This window comes from Saccostrea echinata, unplaced genomic scaffold (genome assembly GCF_033153115.1).
Source record: "Saccostrea echinata isolate AGI-Se365-2 ecotype Australia unplaced genomic scaffold, CSIRO_AGI_Sech_v1 ptg000002l, whole genome shotgun sequence".
Taxonomy (NCBI): domain Eukaryota; kingdom Metazoa; phylum Mollusca; class Bivalvia; order Ostreida; family Ostreidae; genus Saccostrea; species Saccostrea echinata.
In genome coordinates, this window is record NW_026889751.1 from 12,878,942 (window position 1) to 12,899,518 (window position 20,577).

Sequence of the window (20,577 nt, forward strand, 5' to 3'; positions counted from 1 at the left end):
TGGCCCCATGGTCAGGGGTTCTAGATCTAGGGCGGGGCTATATAGATCATATAGTGAAAGTACATTATTTCTTTGAAAATCTTCTTCTCTGCTCCTGGGTATTAGATGAACTAAGTATATAGTTATGATGAGTAAGAGTGCCTCTTCCAAAATTGTGAAATTCATGGCCCAAGGATCTGGGATTCTGGTGTTAGGGCGGGGCTCTATTGATTATATAGTGAAAATGCATTAATTCTTTGAAAATCTTCTTCTCTGCTCCTGGGTATTAAATAAACTAACTAAGTATATAGTTATGATGGGTAAGAGTGCCTCTTCCAAAACTGTGAATTTCATGGCCCCAGGGTCTGGGATTCTGGTGTTAGGGCGGGGCTCTATTGATTATATTGTGAAAATGCATTAATTCTTTGAAAATCTTCTTCTCTTCTCCTGGGTATTAAATTCAGTAATTAAGTACATAGTTATGATGTACAAGAGTGCCTCTTTCAAAATTGTGAATTTCATGGCCCCAGGGTCAGGGGTTCTGGTGTTAGGGCGGGGCTCTATTGATTATAAAGTGAAAATGCATTAATTCATTGAAAATCTTCTCCTCTGCTCCTGGGTATTAGATTAACTAACTAAGTACATAATTATGGTGAACAAGAGTGCCTCTTCCAAAATTGTGAATTTCATGGCCCCTGGGTCAGGGGTTCTGGTGTTAGGGCGGGGCTCTATTGATTATATAGTGAAAATGCATTATTTCTTTGAAAATCTTCTTCTCTACTCCTGGGTATTATTGAAACACATTAAATACATAGTTATGATGCCTCTTCCAAAATTGTGAAATTCGTGGCCCCTGGATCAGGGGTTCTGGTGTTAGGGCGGGGCTCTATTGATTATAAAGTGAAAATGTTTTAATTCTTTAAAAATCTTTTTCTCTGCACCTGGGTATTATTTAAACAAACTAAGTACATTGTTATGATAAGCAAGGATGTCTCTTCCAGAAATGTGAAATTCATGGCCCCGGGGACAGGAGTTCTGGTGTTAGGGTGGGGTTATATAGATCCTATAGTCAAGGTGAATTATTTCTTTGAAAATCTTCTTCTCTGCCCCTGGGTATTGTCTAAACAGACAGTACATTATTATGATACGCAAGGATGCCTCTTCCAAAATTGTGAATTTTATGACCCCAGGTTTAAGGGTTCTGGTGGGGGGGGGGGGGGGCTTCTATTGATTATAAAGTGAAAAAGCAAAATTTCTTTGAAAAAATTTCTTTTCTGCTTCTGGTTTAAAAAGCAAAGAAGATAAGTGTATAGTTATGATGAGCAAGAGTGCTTCTTTCAGAGTAGTGAATTTTATGACCCCTGGGTCAAATGTGCTGGTGTGAGGGTGGGGCTCTTGATAATATAGTGAAAATACATTAATTCTATTAAATAATCCTGTTTGCTCCTTAGTGTTAAGCAGATAAACAAAGTGATTAGTTATGATGAGCAAACTTATGGTCCCAGGGTCAGAAGCTCTGGTGTTTTTTTTTTTTGTTTTTTTTTTTTGGGGGGGGGGGCTCTATTGATAATAAAGTGAATCTGTAGTAAAAATGCATTATTTCTTTAAAAATCTTCTCCGCACCTGGGCATATCTGAGGTAAATAGAGTAAAAATTTTTATAAGGAAGGGAATTTTTACCAGATTTTTGAACATCTGGACCATTTGGTCAAGTGTTCTAGTCCTGGCCAGGGCTCTATTAGTTTGTATTCTACTGAGAGGAGTTATTCCCCTTTGCCATTTACTTTTGATAATTTATCACTGTAAATAATGTAATTGAAAGGTAAATAGAATAAGAGAATTATGCAAAAACTTTTATTGTATAATACAAAAAGTACTTTTATTGTTTTAATGATCAGATAGACTTGTAAGTAGTAGATAAATAAAAATGAGACAAAAATAACTTGTCTTATTAAATGTTCATCAAAGACCAAGAGAGGCCAATGTAAGAGATTTCAACAAGGGATTAAATTATTACAGAAGCATTGATAATTTGTTAATATACCGTATGGTGATAGTGATAAATGGGGAACAGATTAGAACCTAATTCATGAACTGTTAATGAATATTAAGACCAATTATTTTTTTTTCTTTTGGGCAACAAAGCTTCACCTTTCAGTTCATATTATACTCTATGCATCCTTTCAATTATTGTATCATACTCAGGTGACCGTTAAGGCCCTTGGGCCTCTTGTTATTGAAAAAGCAGCTGTCAATGATATCAAAAAGCCTGGACTTTAATTTATCGTGGGGAATGGTTGTGTATAAAGTTGAAAAGTCGTAAGTTTTTAAGCTGTTGATTTTGGTAAAATCTTGTGATTTCAAATTTTCCAAAAGTTCCTTGGAATTTTTAAGTATCCACGTCTGATTTACACCACTTCTCGAATATATTGTTGCACAGTACTCTTGAAGTTTCTCCTTCACCACTGTTAATATCTTAGTGAGGAGTAAAGATAGAGGCTTGGTTGAACATTTACTGGAACCCGCTATGTATCTTTGTTTGTAAGGATTTTTATGAAGTTTCGGAATCCAATATAAATATGGTAATTCGAATTCATTTTGGTTGTTTGGAATATTAAAAATATTCAAAACTTACATATGATTTTGAAGAATTTCTTCCTTAGAAAGGGAACTATGAGTATAAGATGGATTACCACTTGTAGAATTAAATCCAAGTTCCTCTAAAATACATTTAATATAATGAGTCTTACAAACAAAGACAATGTTGTTACCTGCTTTGTCAGCAGGGACCAGTACGTATTGACCATGTAATCTATCTAATTCTTTTTTCACTTCTGGATTATTGAATACAGAAGGATAGATGGTTTTCATATTGCCTCTCAATCTTTTAATGCGCGATTTTAACATACATCTGATACATTTAATCCATTCTGACAAAGTGTCAAGGTCTTCTTTTTCATGTCTGGCCCATCGCCTGGCGTAGTCCTCTACAGAATCCATAATATTTATGAAATTCTTACGCCAGTTGAAGGATCTGGGTTCCCTAAATTTAGGACCTTTTAAAATTAGTGATCTAAGGTCCTCATTATTAACTATATTTACGTCACCAGTAATAACGTGTCCAGCAGGTCTATAGTTATAGGGCGAAGAAGAACATGAACACGATGGAGGATTATGTTTCAGATATTCGATATCCAGGCCCTGTAAAGTTTTCTTGTAATTAAAAAGTTTGGAAGCAATAGTCGATGTATATTTGTAGGAAATACAAGGTGTAGTCTTTAACTTGAAATATGGTGGAATGCAAGACTGGACCCTTTTGTGATTGAGAATATTACTTATATTAACCGCGTCAATTCCTTTGTTGGCATATTGAAGTTTAAGGAAAAAACGGATTGTTTTAGCTGCATTTTCTTCAGTAAAACGCGGGGGTTTAAAAAGCCTATGATTGGCAATATCCATAACTACAGATCCGAGCCTATATTCTGGTGTCAAGGAATCAAAAATGGACTTTCCTTGACCTTTTCAGGAAGACTATTCAAAAGTTTCAAAGGGACAGAGTAAAGTTTGGTGCGAATATGATGTAGACCTAACTGTTGATTTACGTAAGGTAGTAATGAATCAAAAGAGACATCGTGTATTAAAGGTTTATTGTAAGACCGATGCCCATGACTACGCTTACGTCTCTGTGTATGGTTAAAAAGTCCCATCACATTTACATTGTTACACTGTGGACTGGAAAGATTTCCAACACTATCGACATTGTCATTACATCCATAGGGAAAGGCTGTCCCTAGCTTTCTTATCCAAAATTCTTCTCGTTGTCTACGGAAAGGTGTACTCAGTGATGGACTGTTTGCGTGGTGGTAAATGAGTCAATGACACTGATGAAGGTTTGGAATCTCTACGGTTTACGGTTTCGGAGGAGTAGCGATAACAAGGTTTTATTGCGAAAGGGGTGACAACTTTTAAATGGGTCAAGCTTTGGGGACAAGAATAAAATCCTTAAAATAGTTTTAGAAGGACATATTATAGATGTAAAGATATTCAGTATAGTTCGAAAGGTTTTCTACAGAATCTCTGACAAAAAAGCTTTTAAAAATCAGCAAAAACTACCATACATGTTTTCAAAGAGAGAGAAGTCATTAGAAACTGAAAAAAGAGAGAAACAAAGAAAAAAAAAATAACTGCCTCCAGCGGGATTCGAACCTCAGACAGTGGGACAAAGTTTGGATCGGTCATATCTTTGCAATAAATGCACGCATCAAGATATAGAAAACATATTTAGAATTCTTGTAAGACACTCTATAAACCCTGTAAATCCTAAAGAAAAATATTGAAAAACAAAAAAGTTGAAAAATTGGACTTTTTGAATTCACTTTCGTTTGCGACCGGAAGTGCCGATGACGAAAAATAAAGGTCGTTCCGTATATTGGAATTCGATGTTCTATCTCTTCAGTGAGTTTCAGTTTTATATCTTTAGTCGTTGTCGAGAAAAATTCTGGACAAAATGCCATTTTAAAAATACAAATTTCCCCAAAAATCGCGAACGGAAGTGAATTTTGAAAAAATGAAAAAACGTCTGGAGATATTTACATGATGCATCTTCCCTGAAAAAATCTCTGAAATCTGCCCACTCACAGCTGAGATATCGCCATAACTATGAAAAAAAGGAATAATAACTAGAAACTTGTTGCCATGGCAACAAGAAGGTCTTCCGTCCCTTCTTCTTTATCAGAAAAGTTGATTCCTCACTCATAGCACTATCTGTATTACGCATTCCATTTAACTCCATCATACATTAAATTCTATAAAACGTAAATTGTATGTAAAAATATATTGCGTAATTCGAACAGAAATGATACCGGATATCATTTCCAAGATACATTATTATATTTCAGCTGAAAAACGGTACAAAAAAATCCAGACATTCTGGGGATTGAGTCCAAGTCGCCCACCTGAAAATTGAACACGCTAAGCATTACGCTAGTGGGGCCATTTCTTGTAAGAGTCTCTATTATCCCTAGAAAAATCATTAAAAAATATTGAGAGACAAAATAGTTGAAAAATTCGACCTTTTCAATTCGTTTCCGGTAGCGACCGGAACTATTGACGATGCACAAAAAGGGAATTCCACAAATCTAGAAGTCATGTTCTATGCTCTCCAATAAGTCTCCAGTTCATATCTTTAGCCGTTCTTTAGATCTGCCACGGAAAAAATTCCATTTTAAAATCAGGAAATTGCCCGTAACATGGAACGGGAAGTGAATTTTTCCAAAATTCTTTCAAATTAAACAATGGCTTTTTAAAACGAATTTCCCTGAAAGTTTGACGAAAAACCACTGAATAGTTCTCAAGATATTGCGTGCACAATATTTGTCTAAAAAATATTAAAAATAATTCTAATATCTATTATCAATTTTCAAACTAATTACCTATTATGCATTTTGAAAAAGTTTCTATTAACCCTACAATTATCATCGAAATATATTGAAAAACAAAAAAGTTGAAAAATTCGACTTTTTTAATTCGCTTCCGGTAGCGACCGGAAGTAGTGACGACGCACGAAAGGGGCAATTCTCGTAATCTAGAAGTCATGTTCTATAATCTTTAATAAATCTCCAGTTCATACCTTTAGTCGTTCTTTAGATACGCCGGGGACAAAATTCCATCTAAAAATTAGGAAATTGCCCGTAACATGGAACCGGAAGTGAATTTTTCCAAAATTCTTTCAAATTAAACAATGGCTTCTTAAAACGCATTTTCCCTGAAAGTTTGACGAAAAACCACTGAATAGTTCTCGAGATGTCGCGTGCATAGTATTTGTCTAAAAAATATTAAAATAATTTTAGTATTAATTATCAATTTTCAAACTAATTATATATTATGCATTATGAAAAGAGTCTCTATTAACCCTACAATTATCATCGAAATATATTGAAAAACAAAAAAGTTGAAAAATTCGACTTTTTTAATTCGCTTCCGATAGCGACCGGAAGTAGTGACACGCACAAAAGGGCAATTCTGGTAATCTAAGAGACATGTTCTATAATCTCTCATAAGTCTCCAGTTCATACCTTTAGTCGTTCTTTAGATACGCCGCGGACAAAATTCCATTTAAAAATCAGGAATTTGCCCATAATTTGGAACCGGAAGCAAATTTTCCAAATTTTACTTGTGACGAACAAAGTTCATATGATAACTCGTTTTTTGTGAAAGTTTCATTGAAAACTACTGAATAGTTTTTGAGAAATCGCGTGCACAAAATTTTGTCAAAAAAAAAGAATAATAATGATAACTAGAAACTCATTGCGAGCAATGAGAGGTCTTCCGTCCGATTCTGAAAATATAAACGGAAAATTCAAGCTGAAAAAGTGATAAAAGAAATTCAGACACTCTGGAGATTTAACCCTAATCGTCAGCGTGCTAACCTTTAACCATTCACTTTTTTACATCACTTCCTTTCACGACCGGAAGTAACGGCGATGCAAGATTTTCTCACGATTCAAATAAACTGATGACTGAAATCAGTCCTGAAAGTTTTAGTCCTCTGTCGTTTACTGTTGCCGAACAATTGTGGGACTAAATTCTAATTTTGAGAACAGGTAAACACACAACCGGAAGTGAATTTTATAAAAATCTCTAACTGTTCTCTAGACATTTGCAGTATCTACAACATGCATAAAACCATTTCAGGTACTTCATCGATAAGAGATATTTATGAGAAAGTTAAATATAAGAATAACGTAGTTTATCTCCTAAAACCGGAAGTTGACGTTTTTGTTTCCGGTGGAATCTAACATTATTCAAAACAGCAAAAGAGATGCAATAAGGCCATGTAAGTTTTAATTTAAAAAAAGAAAAGTTAAAATTTTTGATTTCTTTGATCACTTCCTGTGACAAGCGGAAGTGACGACTGACGCGTTTAACCCAAATGGTTTCACCTACCCCTCAACGTCCATTACTCTTAAAACTTTGGTGTTTAAATCTTTTACCTGTTTTTGAGATCTCGCTCAGACAACTTCTCATTTTGAGGACAGGAAAACACGCGACCGGAAGTGAATTTTTGAAAAAATATTTAAGGTTACTCTAGACATTTGCACTCTGAATAGCACATTTAAAATTCATTTCAAATACTTTATCTATAAAGAATATTTACGGGAAATTAAAAAACTCAAATTATTTAGTTTTTCTCTTATAACCGGAAGTTGTCGTATTTGTTTCCGGTGGGACCAACATCTTTCGAATCTGCGAAAAAGATGCAATAAAGTGATGCAATTTTTAATTAAAAAAAGAAAAGTTGAAATTTTTGTTTTCTTTGATCACTTCCTGTGACGACCGGAAGTGACGGCTGACGCTCTTAACCCAAATGGTTTTGCCTACGTCTTAAGGTCTGTTGCTCATATAAGTTTGGTGTCATAATCTCTTACCGTTTCCGAGATCTTGCTCACACAACTTCTCATTTTGAGGACAGGAAAACACGCGACCGGAAGTGAATTTAACAAAGATATTTGACGTTACTCTAGACATTTGCAGTCTGAATAACATATTTAAAATTCATTTCAAATACTTTATCTACAAAAGATATTAATGGGAAAGAAAAATACTCAAATTATGTAGTTTTTCTCTTATAACAGAGAGTTGACGTGTTTGTTTCCGGTGGGACTAACATATTTCGAAACTAAGAGATGCAATAATGTGATGTAAGTATTGATTTAAAAAAGGAAAGTTGAAATTTTACGATTTCTTTGATCACTTCCGTAAGCGACCGGAAGTGCCGACGACGAACGAAAAGTAGTGACCCGGCTAGGACCTATCACGAACTATAATCCCTGAAAGTTTCACATTGATATCTCTTGTCGTTCTTGAGATTATCCGCGGACAAAATGTCATTTTGAAATCAGAAAACGGTCTGTGACTTGGCACCGGAAGGGAATTTCCAAAAAATCTCTCAGATAGATCAAGTTCATGTTACAACACACTTTTCCTGAAAATTTCATGTAAATCCATCCAATAGTCTTCGAGAAATCGCGTGCACAAAATTAGAAAGTCAAAAAAATAAGAATAAGAATAATAATAATAACTAGACTCTTGTTGCCATGGAAACAAAAAAGTCTTCCGTTCTTCTAAATCTGTGAGAATTTGCTTTTTTTCTGTGTAAAAAACATACATATCATATTTACTGTGAAAGAAAAAAAAAACTGGAAAAAATGTCCTTTCAGTACTTAAGGTACTTTGATTTTCATTATCAATCTTGTATAATACATTTGGCACCTATAAGAGATATACGTATATCATTACCAATTTTAAAAAAAATTGTTTGCAATCATTTCCAAGACAAACAAACAGACGAACGAACACCGTACTATCATTAATTTCACTGTGTATATGTTTTGGCATAATTGTGATGGTGTTATAAAAAAATATAATGAATTAAGTTAGTATCACATTAAACGTAAAGTCACTGAGTTTTGTAAAGTTATAATATCAAGATTTGACAGCATACCTATAAGACAGATTATTCTTTAGCAATCGATTGATTGATTGATTATACGTATGTTGTTTAACATCCCTCTCCAGAATTTTTCATTCACATGGAGATGCCACCACTCGCCGGTGGAGACTGCAAATTTTTGTCCTATACTTTGGCACTTATATTATCGCAATTGAGCAGTGAGGAATCTTTTTTATGCCAGCACCTTCTGCAAAAAGGGACCTCGATTTATACGATCTCATCCAAAGGACCGGTCTCCACGTCCCACAATCGAAGTCCATAATACCGAGATATTTTATTTTTTATTTTATTCTATTCTTTCACAAGTTTGTTGCATCAAATTTATGCAAAGATCATACTTCAAGATCATTTCGAACTCAGGCTACTTAATTGCAGTGCATACAGCGTCAAGTGATTTTGATTGACAGGTCAACACACGTGCACTTCGTGTGATACTTTTTAAGCTGAAAAATATACAGGATGTGACCATGACTGACTATGAAATCAGAAAACATCTAATAAAGAATGGGTGTGACCGATATAGAACTAATTTTTGGTCTATGTAAATGGATAGGAGGATCGGGATTAAGAGGGAATCTCTCTCTCTCCTTCTCTCTCTCTTTCTCTCTCTCAGACGAAAATTGAACATTTCATAATGACAAATCTACCATTATAGAATATGAAATTCTGTATACATGTAAATGGTAATTATATTCACATGTTCCAGATTTAAATCTAAAACGAATATATAATTGAAATGCCTAGCTGCACGAACGTCTCCAAATATTAATCAAGACGGGGGGGGGGGGGAGGCTTCAAAGGAATTAGATAGTTTTATGTTTTATGAATTATAAGGAAAAGTACGGACGTCAGTTGCATGTACATAATTATATATTGTGTTCATTCAGGTATACTTATCCCACATATCAAGAGACCTGTGCAATTTTTTTATCATGGTTTTTTTCTCAAAAGAAACATATAGCGTACTATTATTTCACACAGAATCGCGTTTTCACATATTTTTTTTTAACTCTTTGAGTATTTCACAAGAATCCAAGAATCGTCTTTTCACATCTTTTATAATTCCTTGGGTATATAGAGTATAGATCATGTGTCATAAATAATTTAACTTTTTATCAAATATACATGTAATAACCAAATCTAATCTATAGATTGATTTTCTTTCTTTTAAGTGGCAGATATCAATTTATTTATAAAGGCTTTAAAACAGTACTGTATTACAATTTTCTATCGCTCAATTCCTTTTTGAGTGTATGTAATATTTTTTAATATCGAAAATAAAACTCGGAAATCGGGATAATTTCGCATTCAAATCATAGAGAATAATAAATCGTCTACATTATAGAAGGCTTATAACTATCGTATTCTGAACTTACTATACGAGATAGATAAAATTGCATGCCTGCACATCACTATAAATGTATATTCAGTGCTTATAATATATTTACTTGAATTAGGTACCTAGCATATATATTAATTTTTTTTAGATATATTCATGTGTAAATCAATTAACTGTCAATACAGACTTATACACTGGCAACTTTAAACTATACATGCACTGGAAGCGGTAACCAACGTACTCTTACATTTAGAAGAGTGAATATGGAACGTCTAAATATTTTTGATATGGAGAGTGTATATGTCTCTTACGTCATCGATACTATTTCCGCCTTTATCTCGAAAGTTCTATTCTCACTTACAAGTCAGAGTTATCTTTCTGTGCCCATTGTATACACACTAGGTAAATGGGGAAAATGACGGTACCTAAAATCTAGAAAATGTGCAATCCAATTTTAAAAGAAATTATATATTTCGTATTTGTAGAATAACCTCTGTTATACATAATAATATCCTAAAAAAATATTAAAACACAAAAAAGTTGAAAATTGACCAAACACAAGTTCACTTCCGGTTCGGACAGGAAGTACCGGAAACACACGAAAACAACTTCGAAACAAAGAGAATGTCATGATCTAATACTCCTGTAAATTTCACATCTTTACCTCAAACCGTTTCTGAGAAAAATTCCGGACAAAAGTCCATTTAAAAAGTGGAAATTCGGCCGTAACTTCGGACCGGAAGTGAATTTTTCAAAAAACGGAATTTTATATAAACTTCATATATCAGCTTACTATCATGTGAAAAATTGTGAAAATCTATCCAACCATCTCTGAGTAATCGCGCTCACAAAATTTGGGAGGAATAATAATAATAATAATAACTAGACTCTTGTTGCCATGGCAACAAAAAAGTCTTCCGTTCTTCTAAATCTGTAAGAATTTGCTTTTTTCTGTGTAAAAAACATACATATCATATTTACTGTGAAAGAAAAAAATAACTGGAAAAAAGTCCTTTCAGTACTTAAGGTACTTTGATTTTCATTATCAATCTTGTATAATGCATTTGGCACCTATAAGAGATATACGTAATATATCATTAGCAATTAAAAAAAAATTGTTTGCAATCATTTCTAAGACAAACAAACAGACGAACACCGTACTATCATAAACTTCACTGTGTGTATGTTTTGGCATAATTGTGTATGGTGTTATAAAAAAATATAATGAATTAAGTTAGTATCACATTAACCTAAAGTATCTGAGTTTTGTAAAGTTATAATATCAAGATTTGACAGCAGACCTATAAGACAGATTATTCAATTACAGTAATTCTTCAGCAATCGATTGATTGATTATACGTATGTTGTTTAACGTCCCTCTCCAGAATTTTTCACTCACATGGAGACGCCACCACTCGCCGGTGGAGACTGCAAATTTTTGTCCCATACTTTGGCACTTATCGCAATTGAGCAGAGGGGAATCTTTTTTATGCCAGCACCTTCTGCAAAAAGGGACCTCGATTTATACGATCTCATCCAAAGGACCGGTCTCCACGTCCCACAATCGAAGTTCATAATACCGAGATATTTTATTTTTTATTTTATTCTATTTTTTCACAAGTTTGTTGCATCAGATTTACTTAAGATCATACTTCAAGATCATTTCGAACTCAGGCTACGTAATTGCAGTGCATACAGCGTCAAGTGATTTTGATTGACAGGTCAACACACGTGCACTTCGTGTGATACTTTTTAAGCTGAAAAATATACAGGATGTGACCATGACTGACTATGAAATCAGAAAACATTTAATTAAGAATGGGTGTGACCGATATAGAACTAATTTTTGCTCTATGTAAATGGATAGGAGGATCGGGATTAAGAGGGAATCTCTCTCCCCCCCCCCCCCTCTCTCTCTCAGACGTAAATTGAACATTTCATAATGACAAATCTACCATTATAGAATATGAAATTCTGTATACATGTAAATGGTAATTATATTCACATGTTACAGATTTAAATCTAAAACGAATATATAATTGAAATGCCTAGCTGCACGAACGTCTCCAAATATTAATCAAGACGGGGGTGGGGTGGGGGTGGGGGGGGGGGAGTCTTCAAAGGAATTAGATAGTTTTATGTTTTATGAATTATAAGGAAAAGTACGGACGTCAGTTGCATGTACATAATATATATCATTGCATAAAATTGTGTTCATTCAGGTATACTTATCCCACATATCAACAGATCTGTGCAATTTTTTTTCATGTTTTTTTTTCAAAAGAAACATATAGCGTACCATTATTTCACACAGAATCGCGTTTTCACATATTTTTTTTTAACTCTTTGAGTATTTCACAAGAATCCATGCCCAAGAATCGTCTTTTCACATCTTTTATAATTCCTTGGGTATATAGAATATAGATCATGTGTCATAAATAATTTAACTTTTTATCAAATTTACATGTAATAACAAAATCTAATCTACAGATTGATTTTCTTTCTTTTAAGTGGCAGATATCAATTTATTTATAAAGGCTATAAAACAGTACTGTATTACAATTTTCTATCGCTCAATTCCTTTTTGAGTGTATGTAATATTTTTTTTAATATCGAAAATAAAACTCGGAAATCGGGATAATTTCGCATTCAAATCATAGAGAATAATAAATCGTCTACATTATAGAAGGCTTATAACTATCGTATTCTGAACTTACTATACGAGATAGATAAAACTGCATTCCTGTCCATCACTATAAATGTATACTCAGTGCTTATAATATATTTACTTGAATTAGGTACCTAGCATATATATTAATTTTTTTTTAGATATATTCATGTGTAAATAAATTAACTGTCAATACAGACTTACACTACACTGGCAACTTAAACTATACATGCATTGGAAGTGGTAACCAACGTACTCTTATATTTAGAAGAGTGAATATGGAACGTCTAAATATTTTGATATGGAGAGTGTATATGTCTCTTACGTCATCGATACTATTTCCGCCTTTATCTCGAAAGTTCTATTTTCACTTACAAGTCAGAGTTATCTTTCTTTGCCCATTGTTTACACACTAGGTAAATAGGGAAAATGAGGGTACCGAAAATCTGCAAAATGTGGAATCTGATTTCGAAACAAATTATATATTTAATATTTGTAGAATAACCTCTGTTATACATAATAATATCTTAAAAAAATATTAAAAAACAAAAAAGTTGAAAATTGACCAAACACAAGTTCACTTCCGGTTCGGACAGGAAGTACCGGAAACACACGAAAACAACTTCGAAACAAAGAGAATGTCATGATCTAATACTCCTGTAAATTTCACATCTTTACCTCAAACCGTTTCCGAGAAAAATTCCGGACAAAAGTGCATTTAAAAAGTGGAAATTCGGCCGTAACTTCGGACCGGAAGTGAATTTTTCAAAAAACGGAATTTTATATAAACTTCATATATCAGCCTACTATCATGTGAAAAATTGTGAAAATCTATCCAACCATCTCTGAGTAATCGCGCTCACAAAATTTGGGAGGAATAATAATAATAATAATAACTAGACTCTTGTTGCCATGGCAACAAAAAAGTCTTCCGTTCTTTTAAATCTGTAAGAATTTGCTTTTTTCTGTGTAAAAAACATACATATCATATTTACTGTGAAAGAAAAAAATAACTGGAAAAAAAGTCCTTTCAGTACTTAAGGTACTTTGATTTTCATTATCAATCTTGTATAATGCATTTGGCACCTATAAGAGATATACGTAATATATCATTAGCAATTAAAAAAAAAATGTTTGCAATCATTTCTAAGACAAACAAACAGACGAACACCGTACTATCATAAACTTCACTGTGTGTATGTTTTGGCATAATTGTGTATGGTGTTATAAAAAAATATAATGAATTAAGTTAGTATCACATTAACCTAAAGTATCTGAGTTTTGTAAAGTTATAATATCAAGATCTGACAGCAGACCTATAAGACAGATTATTCAATTACAGTAATTCTTCAGCAATCGATTGATTGATTATACGTATGTTGTTTAACGTCCCTCTCCAGAATTTTTCACTCACATGGAGACGCCACCACTCGCCGGTGGAGACTGCAAATTTTTGTCCCATACTTTGGCACTTATCGCAATTGAGCAGAGGGGAATCTTTTTTATGCCAGCACCTTCTGCAAAAAGGGACCTCGATTTATACGATCTCATCCAAAGGACCGGTCTCCACGTCCCACAATCGAAGTTCATAATACCGAGATATTTTATTTTTTATTTTATTCTATTTTTTCACAAGTTTGTTGCATCAGATTTACTTAAGATCATACTTCAAGATCATTTCGAACTCAGGCTACGTAATTGCAGTGCATACAGCGTCAAGTGATTTTGATTGACAGGTCAACACAGGTGCACTTCGTGTGATACTTTTTAAGCTGAAAAATATACAGGATGTGACCATGACTGACTATGAAATCAGAAAACATTTAATTAAGAATGGGTGTGACCGATATAGAACTAATTTTTGCTCTATGTAAATGGATAGGAGGATCGGGATTAAGAGGGAATCTCTCTCTCTCCCCCTCTCTCTCTCAGACGTAAATTGAACATTTCATAATGACAAATCTACCATTATAGAACATGAAATTCTGTATACATGTAAATGGTAATTATATTCACATGTTACAGATTTAAATCTAAAACGAATATATAATTCAAATGCCTAGCTGCACGAACGTCTCCAAATATTAATCAAGACGGGGGTGGGGTGGGGGGGTGGGGGGATTCTTCAAAGGAATTAGATAGTTTTATGTTTTATGAATTATGAGGAAAAGTACGGACGTCAGTTGCATGTACATAATTATATATCATTGCATAAAATTGTGTTCATTCAGGTATACTTATCCCACATATCAACAGACCTGTGCAATTTTTTTTCATGTTTTTTTTTTTCAAAAGAAACATATAGCGTACCATTATTTCACACAGAATCGCGTTTTCACATATATTTTTTTAACTCTTTGAGTATTTCACAAGAATCCATGCCCAAGAATCGTCTTTTCACATCTTTTATAATTCCTTGGGTATATAGAATATAGATCATGTGTCATAAATAATTTAACTTTTTATAAAATTTACATGTAATAACAAAATCTAATCTACAGATTGATTTTCTTTCTTTTAAGTGGCAGATATCAATTTATTTATAAAGGCTTTAAAACAGTACTGTATTACAATTTTCTATCGCTCAATTCCTTTTTGAGTGTATGTAATATTTTTTTTAATATCGAAAATAAAACTCGGAAATCGGGATAATTTCGCATTCAAATCATAGAGAATAATAAATCGTCTGCATTATAGAAGGCTTATAACTATCGTATTCTGAACTTACTATACGAGATAGATAAAACTGCATTCCTGTCCATCACTATAAATGTATACTCAGTGCTTATAATATATTTACTTGAATTAGCTACCTAGCATATATATTAATTTTTTTTTTTTAGATATATTCATGTGTAAATAAATTAACTGTCAATACAGACTTACACTACACTGGCAACTTTAAACTATACATGCATTGGAAGTGGTAACCAACGTACTCTTATATTTAGAAGAGTGAATATGGAACGTCTAAATATTTTGATATGGAGAGTGTATATGTCTCTTACGTCATCGATACTATTTCCGCCTTTATCTCGAAAGTTCTATTTTCACTTACAAGTCAGAGTTATCTTTCTTTGCCCATTGTTTACACACTAGGTAAATAGGGAAAATGAGGGTACCGAAAATCTGCAAAATGTGGAATCTGATTTCAAAACAAATTATATATTTAATATTTGTAGAATAACTTCTGTTATACATAATAATATCTTGAAAAAATATTAAAAAACAAAAAAGTTGAAAATTGACTAAACACAAGTTCACTTCCGGTTCGGACAGGAAGTACCGGAAACACACGAAAACAACTTCGAAACAAAGAGAATGTCATGATCTAATACTCCTGTAAATTTCACATCTTTACCTCACACCGTTTCCGAGAAAAATTCCGGACAAAAGTGCATTTAAAAAGTGGAAATTCGGCCGTAACTTCGGACCGGAAGTGAATTTTTCAAAAAACGGAATTTTATATAAACTTCATATATCAGCCTACTATCATGTGAAAAATTGTGAAAATCTATCCAACCATCTCTGAGTAATCGCGCTCACAAAATTTGGGAGGAATAATAATAATAATAATAATAATAATAAAAAGAAACAATACAATCACTATAAGTCTTCCGTTGTGAACGGAAGACTTAATAATAATAACTAGACTCTTGTTGCCATGGAAACAAAAAAGTCTTCCGTTCTTCTAAATCTGTAAGAATTTGCTTTTTTTCTGTGTAAAAAACATACATATCATATTTACTGTGAAAGAAAAAAATAACTGGAAAAAAGTCCTTTCAGTACTTAAGGTACTTTGATTTTCATTATCAATCTTGTATAATATATTTGGCACCTATAAGAGATAAACGTATATCATTAGCAATTTAAAAAATTGTTTGCAATCATTTCTAAGACAAACAAACAGACGAACGAACACCGTACTATCATAAACTTCATTGTCTGTATATTTTGGCATAATTGTGATGGTGTTATAAAAAATATAATGAATTAAGTTAGTATCACACTAAACGTAAAGTATCTGAGTTTTGTAAAGTTATAATATCAAGATTTGACAGCATACCTATAAGACAGATTATTCAATTACAGTAATTCTTCAGCAATCGATTGATTGATTGATTGATTGATTATACGTATGTTGTTTAACGTCCCTCTCCAGAATTTTTCACTCACATGGAGACGCCACCACTCGCCGGTGGAGACTGCAAATTTTTATCCTATATACTTTGGCACTTATCGCAATTGAGCAGTGAGGAATCTTTTTTATGCCAGCACCTTCTGCAAAAAGGGACCTCGATTTATACGATCTCATCCAAAGGACCGGTCTCCACGTCCCACAATCGAAGTTCATAATACCGAGATATTTTATTTTATTCTATTCTTTCACAAGTTTATTGCATCAAATTTACTTAAAGATCATACTTCAAGATCATTTCGAACTCAGGCTACTTAATTGCAGTGCATACAGCGTCAAGTGATTTTGATTGACACACGTGCACTTCGTGTGATACTTTTTAAGCTGAAAAATATACAGGATGTGACCATGACTGACTATGAAATCAGAAAACATCTAATAAAGAATGGGTGTGGCCGATATAGAACTAATTTATGGTCTGGATCGGGATTAAGAGGGAATCTCTCCTCTCTCTCTCTCTCTCTCTCTCTCTCTCTCTCTCTCTCTCAGACATGTAAATTGAACATTTCATAATTATAGAATATGAAATTCTGTATACATGTAAATGGTAATGTTATTCACATGTTCCAGATTTAAATCTAAAACGAATATATAATTCAAATGCCTAGCTGCACGAACGTCTCCAAATATTAATCAAGATGGGGGGGGGGGGGGCTTCAAAGGAATTAGATAATTTTATGTTTTATGAATTATAAGGAAAAGTACGGACGTCAGTTGCATGTACAGATTATATATCATTGCATAAAATTGTGTTCATTCAGATATACTTATCCCACATATATCAACAGACCTGTACAATTTTTTTATCATGTTTTTTTTTTTTTCAAAAGAAACATAGCGTACCATTATTTCACACACTCTTTAACTCTTTGAGTATTTCACAAGATTCCAAGAATCGCCTTTTCACATCTTTTATAATTCCTTGGGTATATAGAGTATAGATCATGTGTCATAAATAATCTAACCTTTTATCAAATATACATGTAATAACCAAATCTAATCTATAGATTGATTTTCTTTCTAGTGGCAGATATCAATTTATTTATAAAGGCTTTAAAACAGTACTGTATTACAATTTTCTATCGCTTAATTCCTTTTTTGAGTGTATGTAATATTTTTTAATATCGAAAATAAAACTCGGAAATCGGGATAATTTCGCATTCAAATCATAGAGAATAATAAATCTTCTGCATTATAGAAGGCTTATAACTATCGTATTCTGAACTTAATATACGAAATAGATAAAACTGCATGCCTGTCCATCACTATAAATGTATATTCAGTGCTTATAATATATTTACTTGAATTAGCTACCTAGCATATATATTAACTTTTTTAGATATATTCATGTGTAAATCAATTAACTGTCAATACAGACTTACACTACACTGGCAACTTCAAACTTTACATGCACTGGAAGCGGTAACCAACGTTCTCTTAAATTTTGAAGAGTGAATATAGAACGTCTAAATATTTTGATATGGAGAGTGTATATGTCTCTGACGTCATCGATACTATTTCCGCCTTTATCTCGAAAGTTCTATTCTCACTTACAAGTCAGAGTTATCTTTCTTTGCCCATTGTCTACACACTAGGTAAATAGGGAAAATGAGGGTACCTAAAATCTGCAAAATGTGCAATCTGATTTCAAAACAAATTATATATTTAGTATTTGTAGAATAACCTCTGTTATACAAAATAATATCTTGAAAAAATATTAAAAAACAAAAAAGTTGAAAATTGACCAAACACAAGTTCACTTCCGGTTCGGACAGGAAGTACCGGAAACACACGAAAACAACTTCGAAACAAAGAGAATGTCATGATCTAATACCCCTGTAAATTTCACATCTTTACCTCAAACCGTTTCCGAGAAAAATTCCGGACAAAAATCCATTTAAAAATTGGAAATTCAGCCGTAACTTCGGACCGGAAGTAAATTTTTCAAAAAACGGAATTTTATATAAACTTCATATATCAGCCTACTATCATGTGAAAAATTGTGAAAATCTATCCAACCATCTCTGAGTAATCGCGCTCACAAAATTTGGGAGGAATAATAATAATAATAATAATAATAACTAGACTCTTGTTGCCATGGCAACAAAAAAGTCTTCCGTTCTTCTAAATCTGTAAGAATTTGCTTTTTTTCTGTGTAAAAAACATACATATCATATTTACTGTGAAAGAAAAAAATAACTGGAAAAAAGTCCTTTCAGTACTTAAGGTACTTTGATTTTCATTATCAATCTTGTATAATATATTTGGCACCTATAAGAGATAAACGTATATCATTAGCAATTTAAAAAAAAAAATTGTATGCAATCATTTCTAAGACAAACAAACAGACGAACGAACACCGTACTATCATTAACTTCATTGTGTGTATATTTTAATATAATTGTGATGGTGTTATAAAAAAATATAATGAATTAAGTTAGTATCACACTAAACGTAAAGTCACTGAATTTTGTAAAGTTATGATATCAAGGTTTGACAGCATACCTATAAGACAGATTATTCATTTACAGCAATTCTTCAGCAATCGATTGATTGATTGATTGATTATACGTATGTTGTTTAACGTCCCTCTCCAGAATTTTTGAATTTTTCACTCACATGGAGACGCCACCACTCGCCGGTGGAGACTGCAAATTTTTGTCCTATACTTTGGCACTTATCGCAATTGAGCAGTGGGGAATCTTTTTTATGCCAGCACCTTCTGCGACACGGGACCTCGATTTATACGATCTCATCCAAAGGACCGGTCTCCACGTCCCACAATCGAAGTTCATAGTACCGAGATATTTTATTTTTTATTTTATTCTATTTTTTTTTACAAGTTTGTTGCATCAGATTTACTTAAAGATCGTACTTCAAGATCATTTCAAACTCAGGCTACTTAATTGCATTGCATACAGCGTCAAGTGATTTTGATTGACAGGTCAACACACGTGCACTTCGTGTGATACTTTTTAAGCTGAAAAATATACAGGATGTGACCATGACTGACTATGAAATCAGAAAACATTTAATAAAGAATGGGTGTGACCGATATAGAACTAATTTTTGGTCTATGTAAATGGATAGGAGGATCGGGATTAAGAGGGAATCTCTCTCTCCCCCCCCCCCTCTCTCTCTCTTTCTCTCTCTCAGACGTAAATTGAACATTTCATAATGACAAATCTACCATTATAGAATATGAAATTCTGTATACATGTAAATGGTAATTATATTCACATGTTCCAGATTTAAATCTAAAACGAATATATAATTCAAATGCCTAGCTACACGAACGTCTCCAAATATTAATCAAGACGGGGGGGGGGGGGGGGAGGAGGCTTCAAAGGAATTAGATAGTTTTATGTTTTATGAATTATAAGGAAAAGTACGGACGTCAGTTGCATGTACATAATTATATATCATTGCATAAAACTGTGTTCCTTCAGGTATACTTATCCCACATATCAAGAGACCTGTGCAATTTTTTTTATCATGTTTTTTTTTTTTTCAAAAGAAACATATAGCGTACCATTATTATACACAGAATCGCGTTTTCACATATTTTTTTTTAACTCTTTGAGTATTTCACAAGAATCCAAGAATCGTCTTTTCACATCTTTTATAATTCCTTGGGTATATAAAGTATAGATCATGTGTCATAAATAATTTAACTTTTTATCAAATATACATGTAATAACCAAATCTAATCTATAGATTGATTTTCTTTCTTTTAAGTGGCAGATATCAATTTATTTATAAAGGCTTTAAAACAGTACTGTATTACAATTTTCTATCGCTCAATTCCTTTTTGAATGTATGTAATATTTTTTTAATATCGAAAATAAAACTCGGAAATCGGGATAATTTCGCATTCAAATC